Source organism: Antechinus flavipes, chromosome 1, assembly GCF_016432865.1.
Source record: "Antechinus flavipes isolate AdamAnt ecotype Samford, QLD, Australia chromosome 1, AdamAnt_v2, whole genome shotgun sequence".
NCBI classification, from domain to species: domain Eukaryota; kingdom Metazoa; phylum Chordata; class Mammalia; order Dasyuromorphia; family Dasyuridae; genus Antechinus; species Antechinus flavipes.
The window spans coordinates 219,280,869-219,301,134 of record NC_067398.1 but is presented as its reverse complement, the minus strand read 5'-3'; the positions used below and the strand labels follow the sequence as shown (position 1 = coordinate 219,301,134).

The 20,266-nt window shown below is 31.8% G+C and overlaps 1 protein-coding gene across 1 annotated transcript in view; it reads right to left on the bottom strand.

The window, feature by feature from the left end:
• CNTNAP4 (contactin associated protein family member 4) overlaps positions 1-20,266 on the bottom strand; it is a 630,591-nt gene that overhangs the window by 86,496 nt on the left and 523,829 nt on the right. The window lies entirely within an intron of this gene.

The window sequence follows — 20,266 nt, the reverse complement described above, 5'->3', positions numbered from 1 at the left end:
AAAATGTAAAGGAATCAGCACACAACAGTAATCCCGCTAAGATATATTAGTGTAGCATTATATTCAATAAAACAGTTTATAGCAAAAATATTAAGCTAGAATAGATAACTAATTTTTCTAGGATAAAAATGGAAACTACAAAATCCTAATAAATTGCCTTTCTTTACTTTTGTATTTCTTCAAACTATTTGCAAATCATAGCCAACTATTTACAATTATTAATTTTCTTTTCAATATTTCCCTCTCTATATATCTATTTATTCTCCATAGTCTGCATTCAAAATTCTTTTTAAAAACCTACATAATTTAGGTATAATTAAAGAAGCCGTCCAATAATAGTATATCTTGCACAGCACAATTGTCCTGGCCTGGCCTAGTGATGCATACCATAATTACTGTTTCTGGGGGATCTGAAACTGGAGAATTTGTTGAGTTCAGAGGTTCTGAGCTACAAAAGGGATTAGACCAATTGCATGACTGTAGTACATCTGGCAGGAACATGCTAGGAAGCACTCATTACTTTGATTAAAAAAGGGTGAATGGGCGCAGTCCAGAAATGGCACAGATAATAAAACTCCCATGCCACTCAAGTGTGAGATATACTCATAGTGACCTTTATATTTTCAACCTATGTAAGAGAGAGTCAATTTGAGAGAGTGCAAGAGAGAAAAAAGAAACAAAGACAGAGAGGAAGGGGGATAGGAAAGAGAGAGAGATTCTGTTCTTTTATTACTTGGATTGCACATATTTATACATCAACAATCCTACCAATAAAATGAGACTAGGAAACAAAAGTTACCTTTAATTTTGTACATCTTCTGGACGTTACAGGTGATAACCATAATGATAATACCAGATGGCATCATTTATAAAATATTTCTGCTTTACTCATTGACTGAATTTATTACATTAAATACAATTATATAATACTTAGGATGGGCAGAGGGATGTTTGGGGGGAGGATCAATTTGAATGTTTATATATTCCAACATAAAATCATCAAAATATGCTGGAATTTCTTATGTCCCTTGACACTGTTTTTCTCTTTTACTTCACACATGGCATTAAGTCACTCTATGGTGGGGTGCCAAATTCCTGAAAAATGAATCAAATTAAATGGCACACTTTCCTAAAGCAGGGATTTTCAAATTAGAAGAGTAAGGATCATTTGCGTGGGCTGCTAAAGTAAACTTGTCAGGAAGATATGAGTTCGAATTCAGTTTCAAGCATGTACTATACATAATTTCATTTGATCATAACAACTCTGGAAAGTAATGTTATGATTTTTCCACATTTTTCAGGTAAGGAAATAATGGTTTTGAGATATTAAGTAACATGCCAGGGATACACAGCTAATAAATTTATGAAGATCTATTTGAATTCATGTCTTCCTTACCTAAAATTAGCCTCAAAGCATTTAGTTGCTCACCTAGCTGCATCTAGATATAGAAAGCTTTGCCTTAGAGAAGTGAAATGATTTTCCTACTGCACATAGCCAGAATTAAAAAAATCTAGATCCTCTAACTCTAAATCTAGGAGGTTTTCTACTATGTTATACTTCTCCCTATGAACTTAAGGCCTTTTTGCTGGCCTGCTATTGTCACCACTGTATGAATTTTATAAACACTCTTAGGACCTCTTCTTTTTCCCATATGTGTCCAATTAACATTTCTTGGACACTCCTGAATAGAGGTCCAGGAGGGGGAAAAAAACAAAAAATACTGTGACTGATCTTGGTGTTCAGAATTGGTGGAAATAAATTTGGTTTAAAATGCCTCTTGAGTACTCTATAAATAGGTAGATAGCTATAGAAAAATCCTCCAGGCAAAATGTGAATGAAAGTGAGCAAAGCAGTACTGAAATCAATGAAGGAAAAAAAAAAAGATTTTTAGATGCCTTAGTCCACTATACTCACCCTAGAAAGCTGACACTGTTTCCATAGCAAATTTAAATACTACAGGTTCTTATTGTCATCATATTAGAATCGATTTTATTTTAAAATTTTTGTGAAAATTATTTAAATTATACTTGTATTATCTTTGTCCATTGCCTAGTCTATATTCATCTTCTGTGTTCCTTCTATCATAGGAATGAAGTATAAAAGGAACCTTGTAAAGTACTGAATTAGGATCTGAAGCTGATCAATTATAATGTCATTTTTTTGTCATCTAGTTCCCTGCTTTGCAGCACACTGGAAGAAAAATGATGCACCTGAATAGTTCATATTGGCTGGTGGTCAGTATGATAGATTTACAGTCATGCATGGTTAAAATGTAATAATAGAAAACTTTCTCAAGGAAAAAGAAGGAAAAGGTTGAGTAGACAGCTGTAAGAATACTTTTCTGAAGGTCAGAATAATAAACTGGACACAATCTTTCACTTCCACCTGTATATACACAGAAAAATCCATTTCTATCATATACTCCTATTATATGACTATTTCAAAGCCCCAGGCAAGGGCACATAAAATTACTTTATTCTGTTCTAATATTTCTGTGCTTTTTAGCATCATATAATCTTATATAAAGAAGGAATTTTAGAGACCATCTAATGTAATATTCTCATTTTATATATAATGGTACTAAGGTCTAGAGAAAACAGGTGCAAAAAAAGAATATAATTCATCTAGTGTTAATTAATTATGACATACTAGAGAAAGAGACTATAAATCATTATATCTCTGACTTTATTAAGTCTGCATTTATATAGAATTGATAAGCCAGAGTTTAAAACATGACATTTGACCCTTCTGGTCCCCTAGAGATTATTTTAATGGCCTTTAAACAATGGTACTATTGCTTTTAGCCAGTGGCAAAAACAAAGGATTAGTTAAATAGATATGTCAAAACAAGACAAACTAACTGAAAGTCACAGTTTGATTATTTTGAGCAGTCTGTATATGGTCTAGATTCTCAGTTTGAATTTCCCTATTTACACAGTTCAGAGACTATCTTTTACCTTTTAAAATACACTAAAATGTGGAAGAAGAATTACTTAAAGAAAAAAGTACCCCACCTATGTTGAAATCTCAACCAATTAAAATATGGCTAAGAACAAATAAGTAAAAGGGGTTTCTGAGTAGATAAAATGCATTTCAGGGTAAAAAAAAAAAAAAACTATGCCTTTTCTTGCATCTGTTTTATACAGAAAAATTGATCCTGAACTCACTCAGCGCTGACTTCATTTAAAATAAACTTCTAACAATCTTGGCTAACTGGTATCTAAGATCAGAACCAGAAGCAGCACGCTATGATGGAGAAATATTGCTAGAGCCAGTAACATTGATAATATCCACAAATGAAGAGTGACAACAAAAGAAGAAACAAATAAAAATATTTAAATGATACATGAGTTCAAAAATCACAGTTTAGAATAAAATATATCAAGGGAAATATGTCTATGTAAGAAAAAATCATGAGAACATAATTATGATGTGGTACTATGTAAGAATAATTTATGTTTATAATGTTATTATCAGATTATCAAAGAAAATTAACTATTTTCACTAAATTCAATTGGGAAAAACAGGACACTACTTGCATATTAGAAATATTTCTAGCATGATTTTTATCACTATATGTATTTTGAATTATAAAAGAGGAATGTAATACCAAAATTATAAATGATTATCAAATAAAGAAATTTCAGAGTTCATGAAGATGGAAGTATAATTTTCATTGGTGAAAGCAAGATCTTGAAAAAGTAGGCCATAGAAAATAAAACATATCCTTTGACCCTGTTTTGCTCGTTGAATGTAAATAAATTTTAGAATTGCTTATGTCTAAATAGGTTAGATTTAGTTATTTGAAATATTCTATCCTAAGAATATTTTCATTTCAAGCTGAAAGCAGAAAAATGAGAAATTATTCTACATTTTGATCCAAAATGAAATGTCTTAAATAATGCAGTGTAGACACATTTATTCATAGAACCTACATAATTTCCTTGAATAAAAACTATGGCTTAGATAACTCAATTTAAACAGAATATAGAATATTTCAGGCACAAAGCAATATGCATTTAGCAGCATAACATTTGTTAAGTTGTAAAAGGATTTTAAAGACTTCTGAAAAGATGTCCAAATGCAAGGATAAGATTGTTGATTTGAAAATTATCACTATTAAAAAAAAAACTGCCAGAAAAAAAGGAATTTAAGAAAGAAAATTTCACATGTAAATAGACTACAGAAATGAGTAGGTAAAAAGAGGCTGCTAATAACATGAAGAAACACTATGGAACAAAAGGATTTGAAGAAAAATCTTCCATAAAGGAAGCTATCATTCAAGAATTATAATTAGAATAAAAGAAACAAAAATGAGATAACAATTGGAATCCTTTGAGTACCTAAAAAGACAAAGAAAATAAGAAATATTTTTAAAGAAAAAAAGAAATTTGATTTTTTTTATAATAGACTTATTCTTGAAAGGCTAATTCATATATTAGAAAGAAGAATGGTAAAGATAGAGGAAATATAGATTTTAATAAATATAAAAACAAATTTCAAATATAGCAAAATTATAAGAAAATCTGACTTTTCAATTCATCAATTTGTTTATTTCCCATGACCTACTCCAAGATCTTATTGTTACCAATGAGCAATACTTGTTCCTCAGAATCACTCTATCCTTAGGTTCTTTATTAATATATCACCTCTTCACTTGCTATACTGTCCTCTTTTTCCTACTTTGACCCTTTGATCAACAAGATCAACTCTGTCCTCTTTATTTAAGTCCTTACTTCCTTATTCTATCATCAGTCTTGCCCTTTCAAATCTTAACCTTGAATTATTCCCACAACCCATTGATTCTTGTTGTTTAATTGGTGCTTATCCAAGTCTGCTATGATATTATACACTGGCTATCACTTATAATTCTATCATTCTTTTTTGGTAGCTCAACTCCTTTTAAAAGATGTGTCTATAATTAAAGCCTCCATTTCTTTCTTCTTACTCTTTTTTATAATTCTGTATTCTGACTTTCAAACTCATCATTCAATTGAAATTGCTCTCTACAAAATTAATAGTGATAAATTGACAAATCTCATTTTTTTCAGTCTTAATCCTTTTAAGCTTTCAATAATATCAACCACCCACCTTCTGTCGAAACTCAATTCACTTTAGGTTTTCTTGGCATTATTCTTTCCTGGTTCTCCTTCTGTTTGTCTGACTTCTTGTTATCAGGTCCTTTGCTAAATTTTCATGCAAATTACATTCAATAACCTGGTGTATTGCCCAAGTTCCTTTCCTAGGTCTTCTTTTTTGCTCTATACTAACTTGCTCAGTGATTTCATCATTCCCATAGGTTCAGTGATCATATCTATGCAAATTATTTTCAGGTCTATTTACACAACTTTAACATTAGTCCTAACTTCCAGTCTCACATCTACAACTGCCTATTGGAAATTTTGAACTTAACATCCCATATTCATCTCAAATTCATCATGTCCAATATAAACTCATTATCTCTCTCCTGACCCCCTCTGAAATCTTTTTTTCTCTAATTTCCTGCAGTGTAGAAGTGGAAAAAACTATTCCTGAAGAGCAAGTGCTGATACACAGGAATGGATATGAGAAAGGGACAGATATGATGGGGAGAAGGGAAGAACCCCAGCTCCAAGGGAAGCTTCTGACATGCAATTTAATCTTCCAAGACACTCAAAATTATCCAGTTTTAGACAAAAGCTGATATTAAATTAATAGAATCTATCTATAGGGGAAGAAAGTGGAGTTATGTGGACTGATGAAATTAGAGTATTTTTCTAAATTTTTTAAGAAGAAAGAAAGAATTTGGGAAATTCAGAAAACTTATTAAACTTGGCCACATCAAGAAAAACACTGTAATAGTAGGAGATATATCTGGTCTATGAGTCAGATAAACCTTAGCATATATCAAGTGTGTGATCTTAAGCAGTATGAATCAAAGAAGTTTTCACTAGCTTATACTTCTGTATTATGGTCAAGCACACTGCTACCTGCTTAGTTACCTACTCTGGAAACCTAAGGATCATCATCATCTTACTCTTATTCATCCTACATATCCAACTGAGTCAAGACTTGGCAATACATTGAACATATGTTTGTGTGTGCATGTGCATGTATGCAAATATGTATACAAACCTATTGGCATATATAGACATAGATATAGATAGATACAGACATAGATTAGATAGATGGATACATGATGGATGGCTGGATGGACAGATGGATAGAGAAATGGAAATAGATTGATAGAGAGATTGATCCTCTGACATAGTCCACACCCTAGACCTTGCACTTGGATCTCTATCATTTCAATACTGTTCTATTTGTTCGCCCTTCCTCGAATCCTTCTTCCTTCTAGTCTATTCTACACTTAGCTTTAAAAGTATTCTTTCTAAACCACATCTAACAATTCCACTTCTCAGTAAATTACAATGACTTTTATCTGCAGGATCAAATATAAAATTCTTTGTTTTTTAAAAATTCAGTAACCTGGACACGAATCTTAACTTTTCAGTTTTAATTCACTTTACTCTTTACATTTATTTTCTGAACATGTGACATTAACTTGAATTTCTTGAATTGGCTATTCCATCTTCTTACTCCAAGCATTTTTTCCAGCTGCTCCCCATTCCTATAAATCTCCTTTTTCTAATTCCTACCTCCTATATCACCTAGCTTCCCTCAAGTCTTAGCTACTCTTTTATTGTATAAGACACTTTTCCTAGTACTCCTTAATTTTAGTGTCTTCCTTATCTTATGACTTCTGCCCTAATCTCTCTGCTAACCTCCAATCCCACATGTTCAACTGCCTTTCAGACATCTCAAACTGGATCTAGTAGACATTTTAAACTCCTAACACCCCAGATAACTCATTATTCACCCCTTTACTTTTTATCTTCCTGTCATCACAGAGGGCAATATCACCTTCTTTTGTCCCCTAGGCTCACAACATAGAGATCATTCTAGACTCCTCACAATCTCCCACCCAACAAATCTAAGCTGTTGCTAAGGGCTGTTGATTTCTCTGTTGCAATATGTTTGGAGTATTCCTCCTTTCCTTTGACACTGCCACCACTCTGGTGTAAGCACTCATCACTTCATATCTTAAAGATTACAATATTTTGCTGGTAGTTCTGCATGCCTTAAGTCTGTCCCCACTCCAAACCATCTTCCATAGTCATCAAAATGATTTCCCTAAAATATGGGTTCCAACTTGTCACTATCTCACTTCATAAAATTCTGATTGTTTCTATGAGCAAATGCAAAATGATATTTGACACTCAAAGATCTGCCTAACCTAACCACTTAATACCTTTCTAGTCTTATTACACTGTACTTCTAATAGAATACATACTTTTCTACACACTTGCATTCTGGCTGTTTGGGGGAGGGAAAAGTTCCAAATAAAATCCCATCATTTTTTGGAAGTCTTCCATAATTCTATTTAATTCCAGTGTTCCTTCCTCTCTTATTTCCTATTTATCCAGAATATAATTTGCTTTGTATATATTTGTTGGCATACTCTATCTGCCATTAAATTATAAGCTTCTTGAGGTCAAATACTGTTTTTGACTCTTTTCATATTCCCAGGGCTTAGCATGGTTGCTGGCACATAGCAGGTGCTTAGTAAATGTTCATCGATTGATAGACGTATTAACCTCATGTAAGAAAACAACATTTTACAGTATGTCACCTAAATGAAAATACATCTAAAAATCAAAGACACCAAATAGAAAATTTGGATTATATTAAATTACAAAGTTTTTCTACAAACAAAGCTAATGCAGACAAGATTAGAAAGGAACCAATAAACTGGGAAAACATTTTTACATTCAAAGGTTCTGATAAAAGCTTCATTTCTAAAATATATAGAGAATTAGCTCAAATTTATAAGAATTCAAGCCATTCTCCAATTGAAAAATGATCAAAGGATATGAAGAGACAATTTTGAAATGAAGAAAATGAAACTATTTTTAATCATATGAAAAAAGTGCTCCAAATCATTATTGATCAGAGACATGAAAATTAAGACACTCTGAGATACCACTACATGCCTCTCAGATTGGCTAAAATGACAGGAAAAGATAATGACAAATGTTAGAGAGAATGTGGAAAAACTGGGACACTGATACAGTTTATTTATTTATTTGTTTGTTTGTTTGTTTTATTATGGCTTTTTATTTTCAAGATATATGCAAGGGTAATTTTTCAGCATTGACCCTTGCAAAACCTTGTGTTCCAACTTTTCCCCTCCTTCACCCTACCCCTTCCCCCAGATGGCAGATAGACCAATACATGTTAAATATGTTAAAGCATAAGTCAAATACAATATATGCATATCTATGTATACAGTTATCTTGCTGCACAAGAAGAATCGGACTTTGAAATAATGTAAAATTGACCTGAGAAGGAAATCAAAAATGCAAGTCGACAAAAACAGAGGGATTGGAAATGCTATGTAGTGGTTCACACTCATTTCCCAGAGTTCTTTTGCTGGCTGTAGCTGGTTCAGTTAATTACTGCTATATTGGAACTGATTTGGTTCATCTCATTGTTGACAAGGGCCACATCCACCAAAATTGATCATCATATAGTATTGTTGTTGAAGTATATAATGATCTCCTGATCCTGCTCATTTTACTCAGCATCAGTTCTGTAAATCTCTCCAGGTCTTTCTGAAATCATCCTGCTGGTCATTTCTTACAGAACAATAATATTCCATAACATCATATACCACAACTTATTCAGACATTCTCCAACTGATGGGCATCCCTTCAATTTCCAGTTTCTAATCACTATAAAGAGGGCTGCCACAAACATTCTTGCATATATAAGTCCCTTTCCCTTCTTTAAAATCTCTTTGGGGTATAAGCCCAGAAGTAACACTGCTGGGTCAAAGAGTATGCACAGTTTGATAACGTTTTGAGCATAGTTCCAAATCACTCTCCAGAATGGCTGGATGTATTCACAGTTCCACCAACAATGTATCAGTGTCCCAGTTTTCCCACATCCCTTCCAACATTCAGCATTATCTTTTCCTGTCATCCTAGCCAATATGAGAGGTGTATAGTGACACTGATACAGTTTTGATGGAACTGTGAATGAATCCAACCATTCTGGAAAGAGATTTGGAACTATAATCAAAAAGTTAAAAAACTGTTCATACCCTTTGACCCAGAAATGTTTCTACTGGACTTATATCCCAAAGAGATCTTAAAGGAGGGAAAGGGACCCACATGTGCAAGAATGTTTGTGGCAGCCCTTTTTGTATTGGCAAGAAACTGGAAACTGAATGGATGCTCATCAATTGGAGAATGGCTAAATAAATTATGGTGTATGAATGTTATGGAATATTCTTGTTCTGTAAGAAATGACCAACAGGATGATTTCAGAGGCCTGGAGAGACATACATGAACCGATCCTAAGTGACATGACCAGAACCAGATCATTATACATGGCAATAACAAGACTATGCAATGATCAATTTTGATAGACATGGCTCTCTTCAACAATGAGATGATTCAAACCAGTTCCAATTGTTCAGTGATGAAGAAAGCCATCTTTCTTTATCAGTGATGAAGAGGCCTGTGTGAACTGAGTATGGACCACAACATAGCATTTTCATGCTTTCTCTTGATGTTGCTTGCATTTTGTTTTCCTTCTCTGGTTTTTCTTTTCTTTCTATATCTGATTTTTTTTTTGTGACGCAAAGTAATTGCATAAATACATATACATATATTGAATTTAACTATATTTTAACATATTTAATATGTACTGGACAATTTGCCATCTAGGCATGGGGGTAGTGGGAAGAAGGAAAATATTTGGAACAGAAAGTTTTGTAAGTGTCAATGATGAAAAAGTACTCATGCATGTTTTATAAATAAAAAGCTTTAATAAAAAAAGGAAGAAATGAAACAAGAAAAAAAGTATATTTTAAAAATTAATATACATATGTAACCAGACAAAATAAAACAATTAAAACAAGAAACTGCCCTGATATATTAGAACTAGAGCACAAAATACTTATTGAATGAATACATCAATCACTCAAAAAAGAAAAACCCCAATAAATATTGTTGCAAAACTCTAAAACTATAAGCTCAAACTGCCAGAAGGAAAAAACAAACCACAATTTCAAGTATTGATGAGTGACAGTCAGGGTTACCCAGGATCTGGTACCTTCTACAATAAATGATTGGAGAACTTGGAATACCATATTCCAGAAGGCAAAAAGCCTGGGATTACAACCAAAAATTAACTACCCAATGAGACTTGAACATCATTGTTTGGGGGAAAAAATGGGTTTTTCAGTGAACTGAAATTTTCAATCACTTGTACTGAAAAAAACAGAATTAACAGAAAATGTGAGCTTCCAATACAGGACTCAGGAGGAGCATAGAAAGTTTTAAATCTCTAGATAAGAAAATAATACTTATAACTCTTGAGAACTATATGTTTCATTGGGGCAGTTAGAGGGCACATACAGGGATGGAAGTTATGACTATGAATTAACTGTGATATGATGATATCAAAGAAAAAGACATTGAGAGGTGGAAAAAGGACTGTACTGAGAAAAGGAGAAAAGGAAGGTAAAATAAGATAAATTATATCACTTGAAAAGACACAAAAGATCTATTACAATAAAGGAAAAGATGGGAAAGGGATAAGTGTTGTCTGAAGCTTAATCCCATCAGTTTTGCCTCAAAAGGGAATAATAAGTAGGAAGAAAAAAGAAGAAAAGGGAAGGGCTGGATGAAAGCGAGGGAAGGATGAGGGTGGGGTGAAATGGAAACAAAACACTAAGAAGAAAGGGCAGGGTGGAAAGAGAAAATAAAAGGATATATAGGGGAGAAAATAGGATGGAGGGAAATACATAGCTGTTAATCATAACTGTGAATGTGAATGGCATGAAGTTTCCCATAGAAAGAGAAGCTAATAACAGAGTGGATTAAAACACTAAATCTTACAATAAGATGTTTATAAGAAACACATTTGAAGCAGAGAGATACAAGCGAAGTAAGGGTAAAAGGATGAAGCAGAATTTATTATGCTTCAGCTGAAGGAAAAAAAAATCAGGGGTAAGAATTCTGATCTCAGATAAAGGAAGAGTAAAAATAGATTTAAATAAAAGAGCTAAGGAAGGAAACTGCATCTTGTTAAAGGATATCATAGACAATGAATTAGTTCCTACTAAATGTATATGCACCAAGTCATACAACATCCAAATTCTTAGAGAAGTTAAGCCAGTTATGTGAAGAAATAAACAGCAAAACAATACTAGTGAGAGACCTCAACTTCCCCCTGTTTCCTACAAAATAAACAAGAAAGAAACTAGGGAGATTAATAGAATCTTAGGAAACTTGGATATGGTAGATCTTTGAGGAAAATAGAATAGTGATGGAAAGGAATATGCCTTTTTCAGCAGTACATGGCACCTATACTAAAAGTGACCATGTATTAGGGCATAAAAATCTCACAGTCAAATGCAGGAAGGCAGAAATAGAAAATGTTTCCTTTTCAAACAACAATGCAATAAAAAAAAAAAAAACATGGAATTAAGAATCAAGAAAAGATAGACTAAAAACTAATTCTAAAGAATAAGTAAGTCAAACAACAAATCATAGAAACAATCAATAATTTCATCCAAGATAATGACAATACTGATACAATATACCAAAACCTGTGGGATGCAATCAAAGCAGTTCTCAGGGAAAACATATTTCTAAATAGTTGCATGAATAAAGTAAAGAAAAAGCAGATCAATGAATTGGTCATAGAACTAAAAAAGTTAGAAAAATAACAAATTTAAAGCCCCCAATTAAATAGCAAATTAGAAATTATAAAAATCAAAGAAGACACCAGCAAAAATAAATAAATAAATAAATAAAACTAAAAAAAAACTATTGAACTAATAAACAAAACTAATAGTTGGATATGTGAAAGAGACAACAAAATAAACCATTAGTTAATTGATTAGAAAAAGGAATAAAAAATTATCAATAAATTAATAAAACCAGGAGTTGATTTTATGAAAAGAAAGAAAACAACAAAATAGATAGTTTGGTTCATTTGATTAGAAAAAGGAAAGAAAAAAAAAACATCCAATTACCAAGATCAAAAATGAATCTCCATGCCTTTCTGAAATCATCCTTCTGATTATTATTATTATTACTATTTTGCTGAGATAATTAGAGTTAAGTGACTTCCCTAGAGTCACACAGCTAAGAAGTGTTAAGTGTCTGAGGCCAGATTTGAAATCAGGTCCTCCTGACTTTAGAGTTGATGCTCTTATCTACTGTGCCACCTAGCTGTTCTTGATTATTTCTTACAGAACAATAAACAGAAATTAAATATTGTATTAGCTCACTCTACCCATGAGCAATCGACCTTTTTCCAATTGTTTAGATCTGACTTTATTTGCATGAAAAATGTTTTATAATTGTGCATATAGTTCTAAAATAATTATACACAAAATAAAATATTTGGTGTCTACCTGCCACAACAAATGCAGGAACTATATCAGCACAATTACAAAACACTTTTCAGCTGAGCTAATATGATAAAAATGACAATTCTACAAAAAATAGGATGTAGCAGAGAAAATACACGGTATAATAGAAAGAAAAATTGGAAAAATATTACCTACATTCAAAAATCATTTGTGTCATTTTTAATCTGTTAACTTGGGTAATTCATCTGATTTCATTGGGTACCTTTGTATTGCCTATAAAAAAGATGCTATGAAGTACTCTTGGAAGTCTTCACTGATATGCTTTTTAACTTTTCAAACAGTACCAAATTGTTTGGATAACTCATTCATTATAATAATTTCAGATATGACAATTTAATTTCTCAATCTTAATTTCTGATTATTTTTCAAAATTACCTTGAGGATCTGGATTTTCTGTTATACCAAATCAATTCTGTTATCATTTTTTTTTTTTGCCTTCATAAATTAACACATTGGCAATGTGATTGAAATATTACTGTTTGCAAAAGAACATGGTTAATATTGTCATTTTATTAAGTTGATATAGTGAAACCATGAGCAAAATAATTCCTATAACTATTCATATACTCTACTATCTATAAAGGGCATTTTATGATTTTATTTATGTGATTTGAGTGTGTTATGGTAGATTAGCTTCCAGACATTTTGTGCTTTCTTTTAGTTATTTTGAAGGTGAATAGCAGGTTTTGTTTCAATGATTTGCCTAGAAAGAGACAACTTGATGAGCTAAATGAACAGTGTAAAAAAATTTAAGCAGTATGTTAAGGATAATTCTATATTTAAAATTCTATAAATGTTTCAATGTTAAGAATGAAAGAGATGATTTCCCAATATGGAAAGAAGTGAGAGACAGAATGTTAAAGAGAAGTGACTTTAGATAGTATAGATGTTTCAGAATAAACCAAATTCATTAAAGCTGGTATTGTAGCACTCTGAATTATCATAGAAAGCATATGTTTGATTCTATTTGCTCTAACATAAGACTATATAAATGTGCATCCTTTTTCTTCTGAGACCCAAATTCCTGTGTAAATTATGTAGTTATTATTTCTAATTTTTTAAAAAATTATCATGTTGAGATACCACTTTTCCCCCCTTTTTGCCTCATCATGAGTATCTGAGGGCTCAAGAATTATAGTGATGAATCTGGGTAATATATCCCCCTGCAAAAAAAAAAAAAAAAAAAAAAAAAAAAAAGATTTACTCTTGTCATATATTGATACTGGTTTAAGAATTTGAATGTGGCAATATAAAGGTAGGATGCATTGAGTTAACCAGATTGCAGTGAATTAATTACAAATGTCAATGCTAGCAGAAGCCCATGAAGGTGACATAGAAGGGTTGAGGCTGTTTTTATAGACTAATTCACAAATATTTCATGAATTTATATTTTTATTATCATTTTTATGATTACTTAAAAATGATAATTATTTTGGTGGATTGATTTTATGTTCTGCTACTTTGTTGAAGCTATGAAGCATCTCAATTATTTTCTTTGGGGTTTTAAAAGCAAGACATACTATCATTTCCAAAGAGAGGATTTTTTTCTCCTCTTATGAATGTTTATGCTTTAATTTTTTTTTCCTATTGCTATCACTAACATTTCTAAAACTCAATAAAATAAATGGACCATTCTTGTTTTACCCATATATGTCTTAGAAAATCTTTTAATACTTTTCCTTTGGAAAGAAATGCAAGCTTTTAGTTGTATATTTGTAAATGTTTCTACATATATATAGATGGTTATCATATAATAAAGGTCCAACATTGTCTATGCTATTTAATGTGTTTAACATAAACAAGCACTACATTTGGTTATAGCCTCACTATCCCCCACAACATTTGTCAATATTAGTCACTCATCTTTTACTTTTAAGGATATTAATTAACTTAATTGTTTTCCTAGTACTGAATCATTCTTGCATCATCAGTATATATTCAATTATGTCTTAGATAGTAATTTTTCTGAGTATCCTGTTGGAATTTTATTTAAGTTTTTTTGTTTGTTTTGTTTTTTGGTTATCAATATCCATTAATGACATTGGTCTACTGAACTTTTTGAGACTTTATGAGAAGAAACATTTTATTTAGATATTCAAATCATATTCACAATGCAAATCTCTGACAGATTTTTATTCTCACATTGTGAGATTATGTTGTATAGCATAAGCATCAATAGATTTTTAAACAATTGGCAATATTAACCAGTAAATCAATCTAGACAAGCTCCCCCTATGCCACCCTTAATATAACCTTTGTGATTTGTTCAATACCATTTTTTGTGATTCAATTCTTCAAAATCTTCATGTTTATTTGAGTAATTATTTAATGTTTGAGGGTTATAATCATTTCCTTTATATTTTCAGTTTTCATAATATTTAACTGTAAATTTAGGTAATCCTAGAAAATTATTATTTTACCTTTAAAAATAATTCTGGTTGGTTTCTCTGTTTCAAATCTCTCACTACTTCAAACCATCCTTCACTCACTTGTCAAATTGCTATTCCTAAAGTGCAGGTCTGACCATACATTCAATGAACTTTAATGTCTCTCTATTACCTCCAAGATCATATAATAAATCTTCTGTTTGTCTTCTAAAGTACTCATCATAACTTATCCTTTCTCACCTTTCTAATACTCTTATACCTCTTCAATCTCCAAATACTGTATACTGGTCTTGTTGTTCCTCTTACAAAATCCTTTATTTCTAGGTAGAGCCAAGATGGCAAAGAGTAGATAAGTCTTTGTAGGAGCTCTTCCTGGCTTCCTTCAAATCAACAACTGATCAAGCCTCTGAGCATGTTCTAGAATATGAATATTTGGAATATAACAAATTTTCAGCAGAAGATATTTTGGAAGAACTTCAGGAAAAGTCTGTTTCAATTGGGCATGCTGGGGAGGTCAAGTGCATGCACAATTCAGGGATCCAATATGAAATGGCCTTCCAAATGCTGGGGAATTTAGCGAGAGGTTCTTAGCCAAAACAGCAACAATGGCTACTCTGTTCTGGTTCAGACGCCATTGGATCAGCAGACTAGTTGTTGAGTTATACAACACAATTACAAAAGACAAAAATTACAAAAATCACAAAAGTGAACCTCTTAATTCCTGAATAACAGTGGACTTGGACATAGCCACTCAGCCCAAGAGGGAAGCCAGCAGCAACCCCCTAGGACAACAAGAAGCTACTGTTGCCTGGAGAGGAAGATTGGGATAATCTCCCCTTTGCCCTAAGAGCAGACATCAACATTTAAAAATGAGCAAAAAAAAGCAAAGAGAGCTCTGACCATTGATAGTGTTTATGGAGACAGAAAAGAACAGACTTCAAACCCTGAGGACCTAAAAGCAAAACATCTCCAGATGAAACCTAAAAGGGTGATATGAGTTGGTTTCCATAACATAAGGATCTCTTCAAAGAACAAAAAAAAAATCTTAAATGAGAGTTAGAAGAAAAATGGGGAAAGGAAATGAGAACTTTGAAGGAAAGGTTGGAAAAGGAAACGCAGGAAATGTCTGAAGAAATTTAGCATCACTATTGATCAGAGAAATGCAAGTTAAGAAAACTTTGAGGCACCACTACACACCTCTCAGAGTAAGATGACAGGAAAAAATAATGATGAATGTTAGAGGGGATGTGGGAAACTTGGAAATTAAAATATTGTTGGTGGAGTTGTTAAGTGATTCAATTGTTCTGCAGAGCACTTTGGAATCATGCCCAAATAGCTATAAAACTGTGCATGCCCTTTGATCCAGCAATGTTTCTATTGAGCTTGTATCCTAAAAAGATCTTAAAGGAAGAAAAGGTAAATTTTTGTCCACATGTGCAAAATGTTTGTGGCAGCCCTTTTTGTAGTGGCAAGAAACTAGAAACTGAGTGGATGCCCATTGTTTGGAGAATGGCTGAATAAGTTAGGGTATATGAATAGAATATTATTGTTCTATTAGAAACAATCAACAAGATTATTTCACAGAGGCCTGGAAAGACTTACATGAACTGATGCTAAGTGAAGTATGCAGAACCAGCATTTGCAATAGCAAGATTATACAATGATCAATTCTGATGGACGTGGCTCTTTTCAACAAGGAGATGATTCAGGCCAGTTCCAAAGGTCTTGTGATGAAGATAGTCAATGCACCCAGAGAGAGCACTGTGTATTTTCATTTTTTGTTGCTGTTTACATACATTTACTTTTCTTTCTCATTTTTCTCCTTTTTGATCTGATTTTTCTTGTGCAGTATAATTGTAGAAATATGTACAGAAGATTTGTACATATTTAACATATAATGGATTACTTGTCTAGGAGAGGTAATGGGAAAAAGGAAGGGAAAAAATGTGGAACACAAGATTTTAAAGGGCTTAATGTTGAAAACTATATATGTGTATGTGTTGAAAGTAAAAAGATTTATAAAAATATATTTCATTTCTTATCTGTATCTTTTCTTGATGACTCTATGACTGAGATTATTTCCTTCTTCATTGCAATCCCTGGTTTCCTTTAAATGTGCTAAAAAGCTCAACTACTACAAGAAATTTATCCCCAAATCTCTTAATACCTGTGTCTTCCTTGAGATTTTCTCTAATTTATACTCTCTATATCCTTTATATATGGTAGTTGTCTCATTAATGTTTTGCAAATATGTATTGTCTTTATGGATTATTCTTTGGCCCACTCATTCAGAATGTCATTTTAAGTTCTCCTTTTAGGAGTATTTTCCTAATTTTTATTTGAATAATATTATTTTATTAAATTATGTAGTTTTCAAAAAAAAAGCCTTAGGTTTTCTTTTTCCATTTATTCATAAATTGTCCTGACCCCAGGACATGGTTTATTTTTTAAAGGTAATCTTTTTTTAGAGTAATATGTATAATTGTTAATATTCCATTTTTAGAAGTTATAATAAGATTTTCCATTCTAATTTTTCAATATTTTGTTCGGTGTTGTAGTTTCCAATTTTTTTTCTTTCCATGAGTTTTATCTAGCTTTAAAAGTAACTTTACTCTTACACTTTTTTTATTTTCTATTTTTGCAATTCAATCAGCTTTACCTTTATGAAATCTCCCTCTCCCATTCCCCAATTTTTGTAATCATAGTTTATATCACCACAAAAGATATAAAATACCTTTGCAGGAAAAAATCCTTTAAAATTATTTTTTCCTACTAAATCAATTTTAAAATATAATCAAAAATTCAATAAGTACAATTGAATATTGTCTAAAATTTGTTTATCAGTGTATTCTATCCCATTTTATACCTTATGTCACTGTAATGGAAAGTAGATATATAGGCATTTGTCTTCTTCTTTGTGTTGTTGTTGTTAAGGCAATTTTGATTAAGTAACTTGCCCAGGGTCACACATCTAGCAAGTGTTAAGTGTCTGAGGCTGGATTTAAACTCAGATATTCCTAACTTCAGGGCCTGTGCTCTATTCATAGTGCCATCTAGCTATCCCCTTTTTTTGTGGTTTTCTTAGCTTCATGTATAGCTATAACCAAAGAATTAATTATCAACCAACTATCTAGTGTACTTAAGATTTTTGTGATGTTTAATTAATATAGTCCTCAAAAAGCAGATTTGTTCTTTTGTCAATGTCATCCTCAAAACCTTTCCAATATGGCAAATCTTATAATATCCTGGCATAGTTTTTTATTTTTTTTTGTTTGTTTGTTTTTTTCCTGAGGCAACTGCATTTAAGTGACTTGCCTAGAGTCACATAGCTATAAAATGTTACATTTCTGAGGTCAGATTTGAACTCAAGTCCTCTTGACTTCAGGGTTATTGCTTTATCTACTATGTCTCACACAAATGAAATTATCAGAAATAGCAAATAATAGGAAACCTTAGCATTAGATAGCTTTTGGAATCCAGATTCATCATTAGTGAACTTGTGGAGGAAAATAATCATCATGAAAACAATTTGGAATCATTCAAAAAAGGCATTAAATTTCTTTTACATTTGATTTGGATATGTCACTGTTTGAAACATATTGCAAAGAGGAAGTTGACAGTTATTTGTTTTAAAGAACCCCAAAAGATCTATCTATACAGAATCATGAGCAACTATATGACATAATAGTGTGCTCTGGAGTTGGGAGGACCCAAGTTCAAATCCAATCTCAGATACCTCCTAGGTGTATGACATTGGACAAACCTCTTAATCTGTTTGCCTCATTCCTCATCTGTGAAATGAACTGTTGAAAGAAATGGCAAATCATGAAAATATATTTGCCAAGAACACCCCAAATGAGATCACAGAGAGTTGGACATGACTGAAATGATTCACAAATAACAAGATGGAGAACTGCAAAACTATTCAAAGTGACATTTGCGGTAACAAAAAGCTGGAAAGAAAACATGTGCCAATGACTGAGAGATTAATTAAAATATAGCATGAGAACATAACAAAATATTACTGGCAAGTATGGTATGAGGAAAAAAAATCAGAGAATAAACAATGAATTGGTTTGTATAAAGTTTAGAAGAGTGAAAGCAGAGCTAAAAGATGAATATGTAAAATGGGATGTTAAAATGTAAATATCCAAAATAAATGAACAATTTATTAACAAATTTATTATAAGTTAAAGTAATGTTCTTTCCTTTTTGTTAACAATCAGTAAATTATATGTGTTAAGCATCAAACATTCACTCTATTAAGAAATTTATTTTTTGATTAATTATTTTCATAGAGGGTAGAAGAGTTGGTTTTAATGTTTGTGGGCAACTGTCTACTGTGTAGATGAAGTTGAATTTATTTTTAAATGATAAAAACCTTTAAAATATATTTAGAATAAAATAAACCTCTAATCCAGGTAGTATTTCTGATATTCATTAATAAAAATTGATTAAAACAAACATTTTTCCAAAACTCAGTTATTTTATAAAGATGATAGTAAATTGTCATCTCACAGTAAGATCTGATATTCATTTTCTTTAAATGTAGTTACAGTCTTTGCACGATTTTTAAGGCTAAATTCTGTGATATTGAAGTTTGACATGTCTCAGATTCAGCTGAAATTTTAAGACCTTACTGCTTCTCTCTGTGATATTCCAACTTATTTTAAATCTGAAACTAGCCAAGTAGTTTTCTTTCTGTGTGGCAAGAAATGTTTAAAAAAACAAACAAACAAACAAAAAAAAAAACAGGTGGTTGGTTATAAAGGAAAACAGACTTATTTTACACATCAGTTAAAACAACACAAAATTTTAAAAGGAGGCACATCTGCTCTACTTATTCTATTATCCCCAAAAGGAAGAAAGGAAGAAAAAAGATACCATCAAAGAAATAAATGTTGTAAGTATAAATGGTGGAGCTATCACTTATGATATAGAAAAAGATTTGAAAGAAAGTAAGAGCAAAATCAACTTCTTCATGGTCATGGTCACATTAAAAGACATGCTTTTTTTGTCAATAATAAAAATAAAATAATCTAAAAACTATCCTGGAAGAAATTTAACAAGCTGACAGCATTGATTCTGGTGGGAAGGGGGGAATATGACTCATAAAGAAACTGAAAAGTAAACATTCATAGAAAATTTAACCTGTCATATTTTGTCATTAGATAAAGAACTGATCAAGGAGATTCACTCACCATGTTGAATAGAGGCTGACTGATGAAAATATCATCATCTGCTCTGGGATACACATGGATAAACCAGCTACTACATTGTGCCTCTGAGGATCATAGTCAGATTTTTAAAAGCTGAATTAATTATACTCATGGAGATATATGTGTGCATATTTATGTGTATATATTTACATATAATATAAATGTA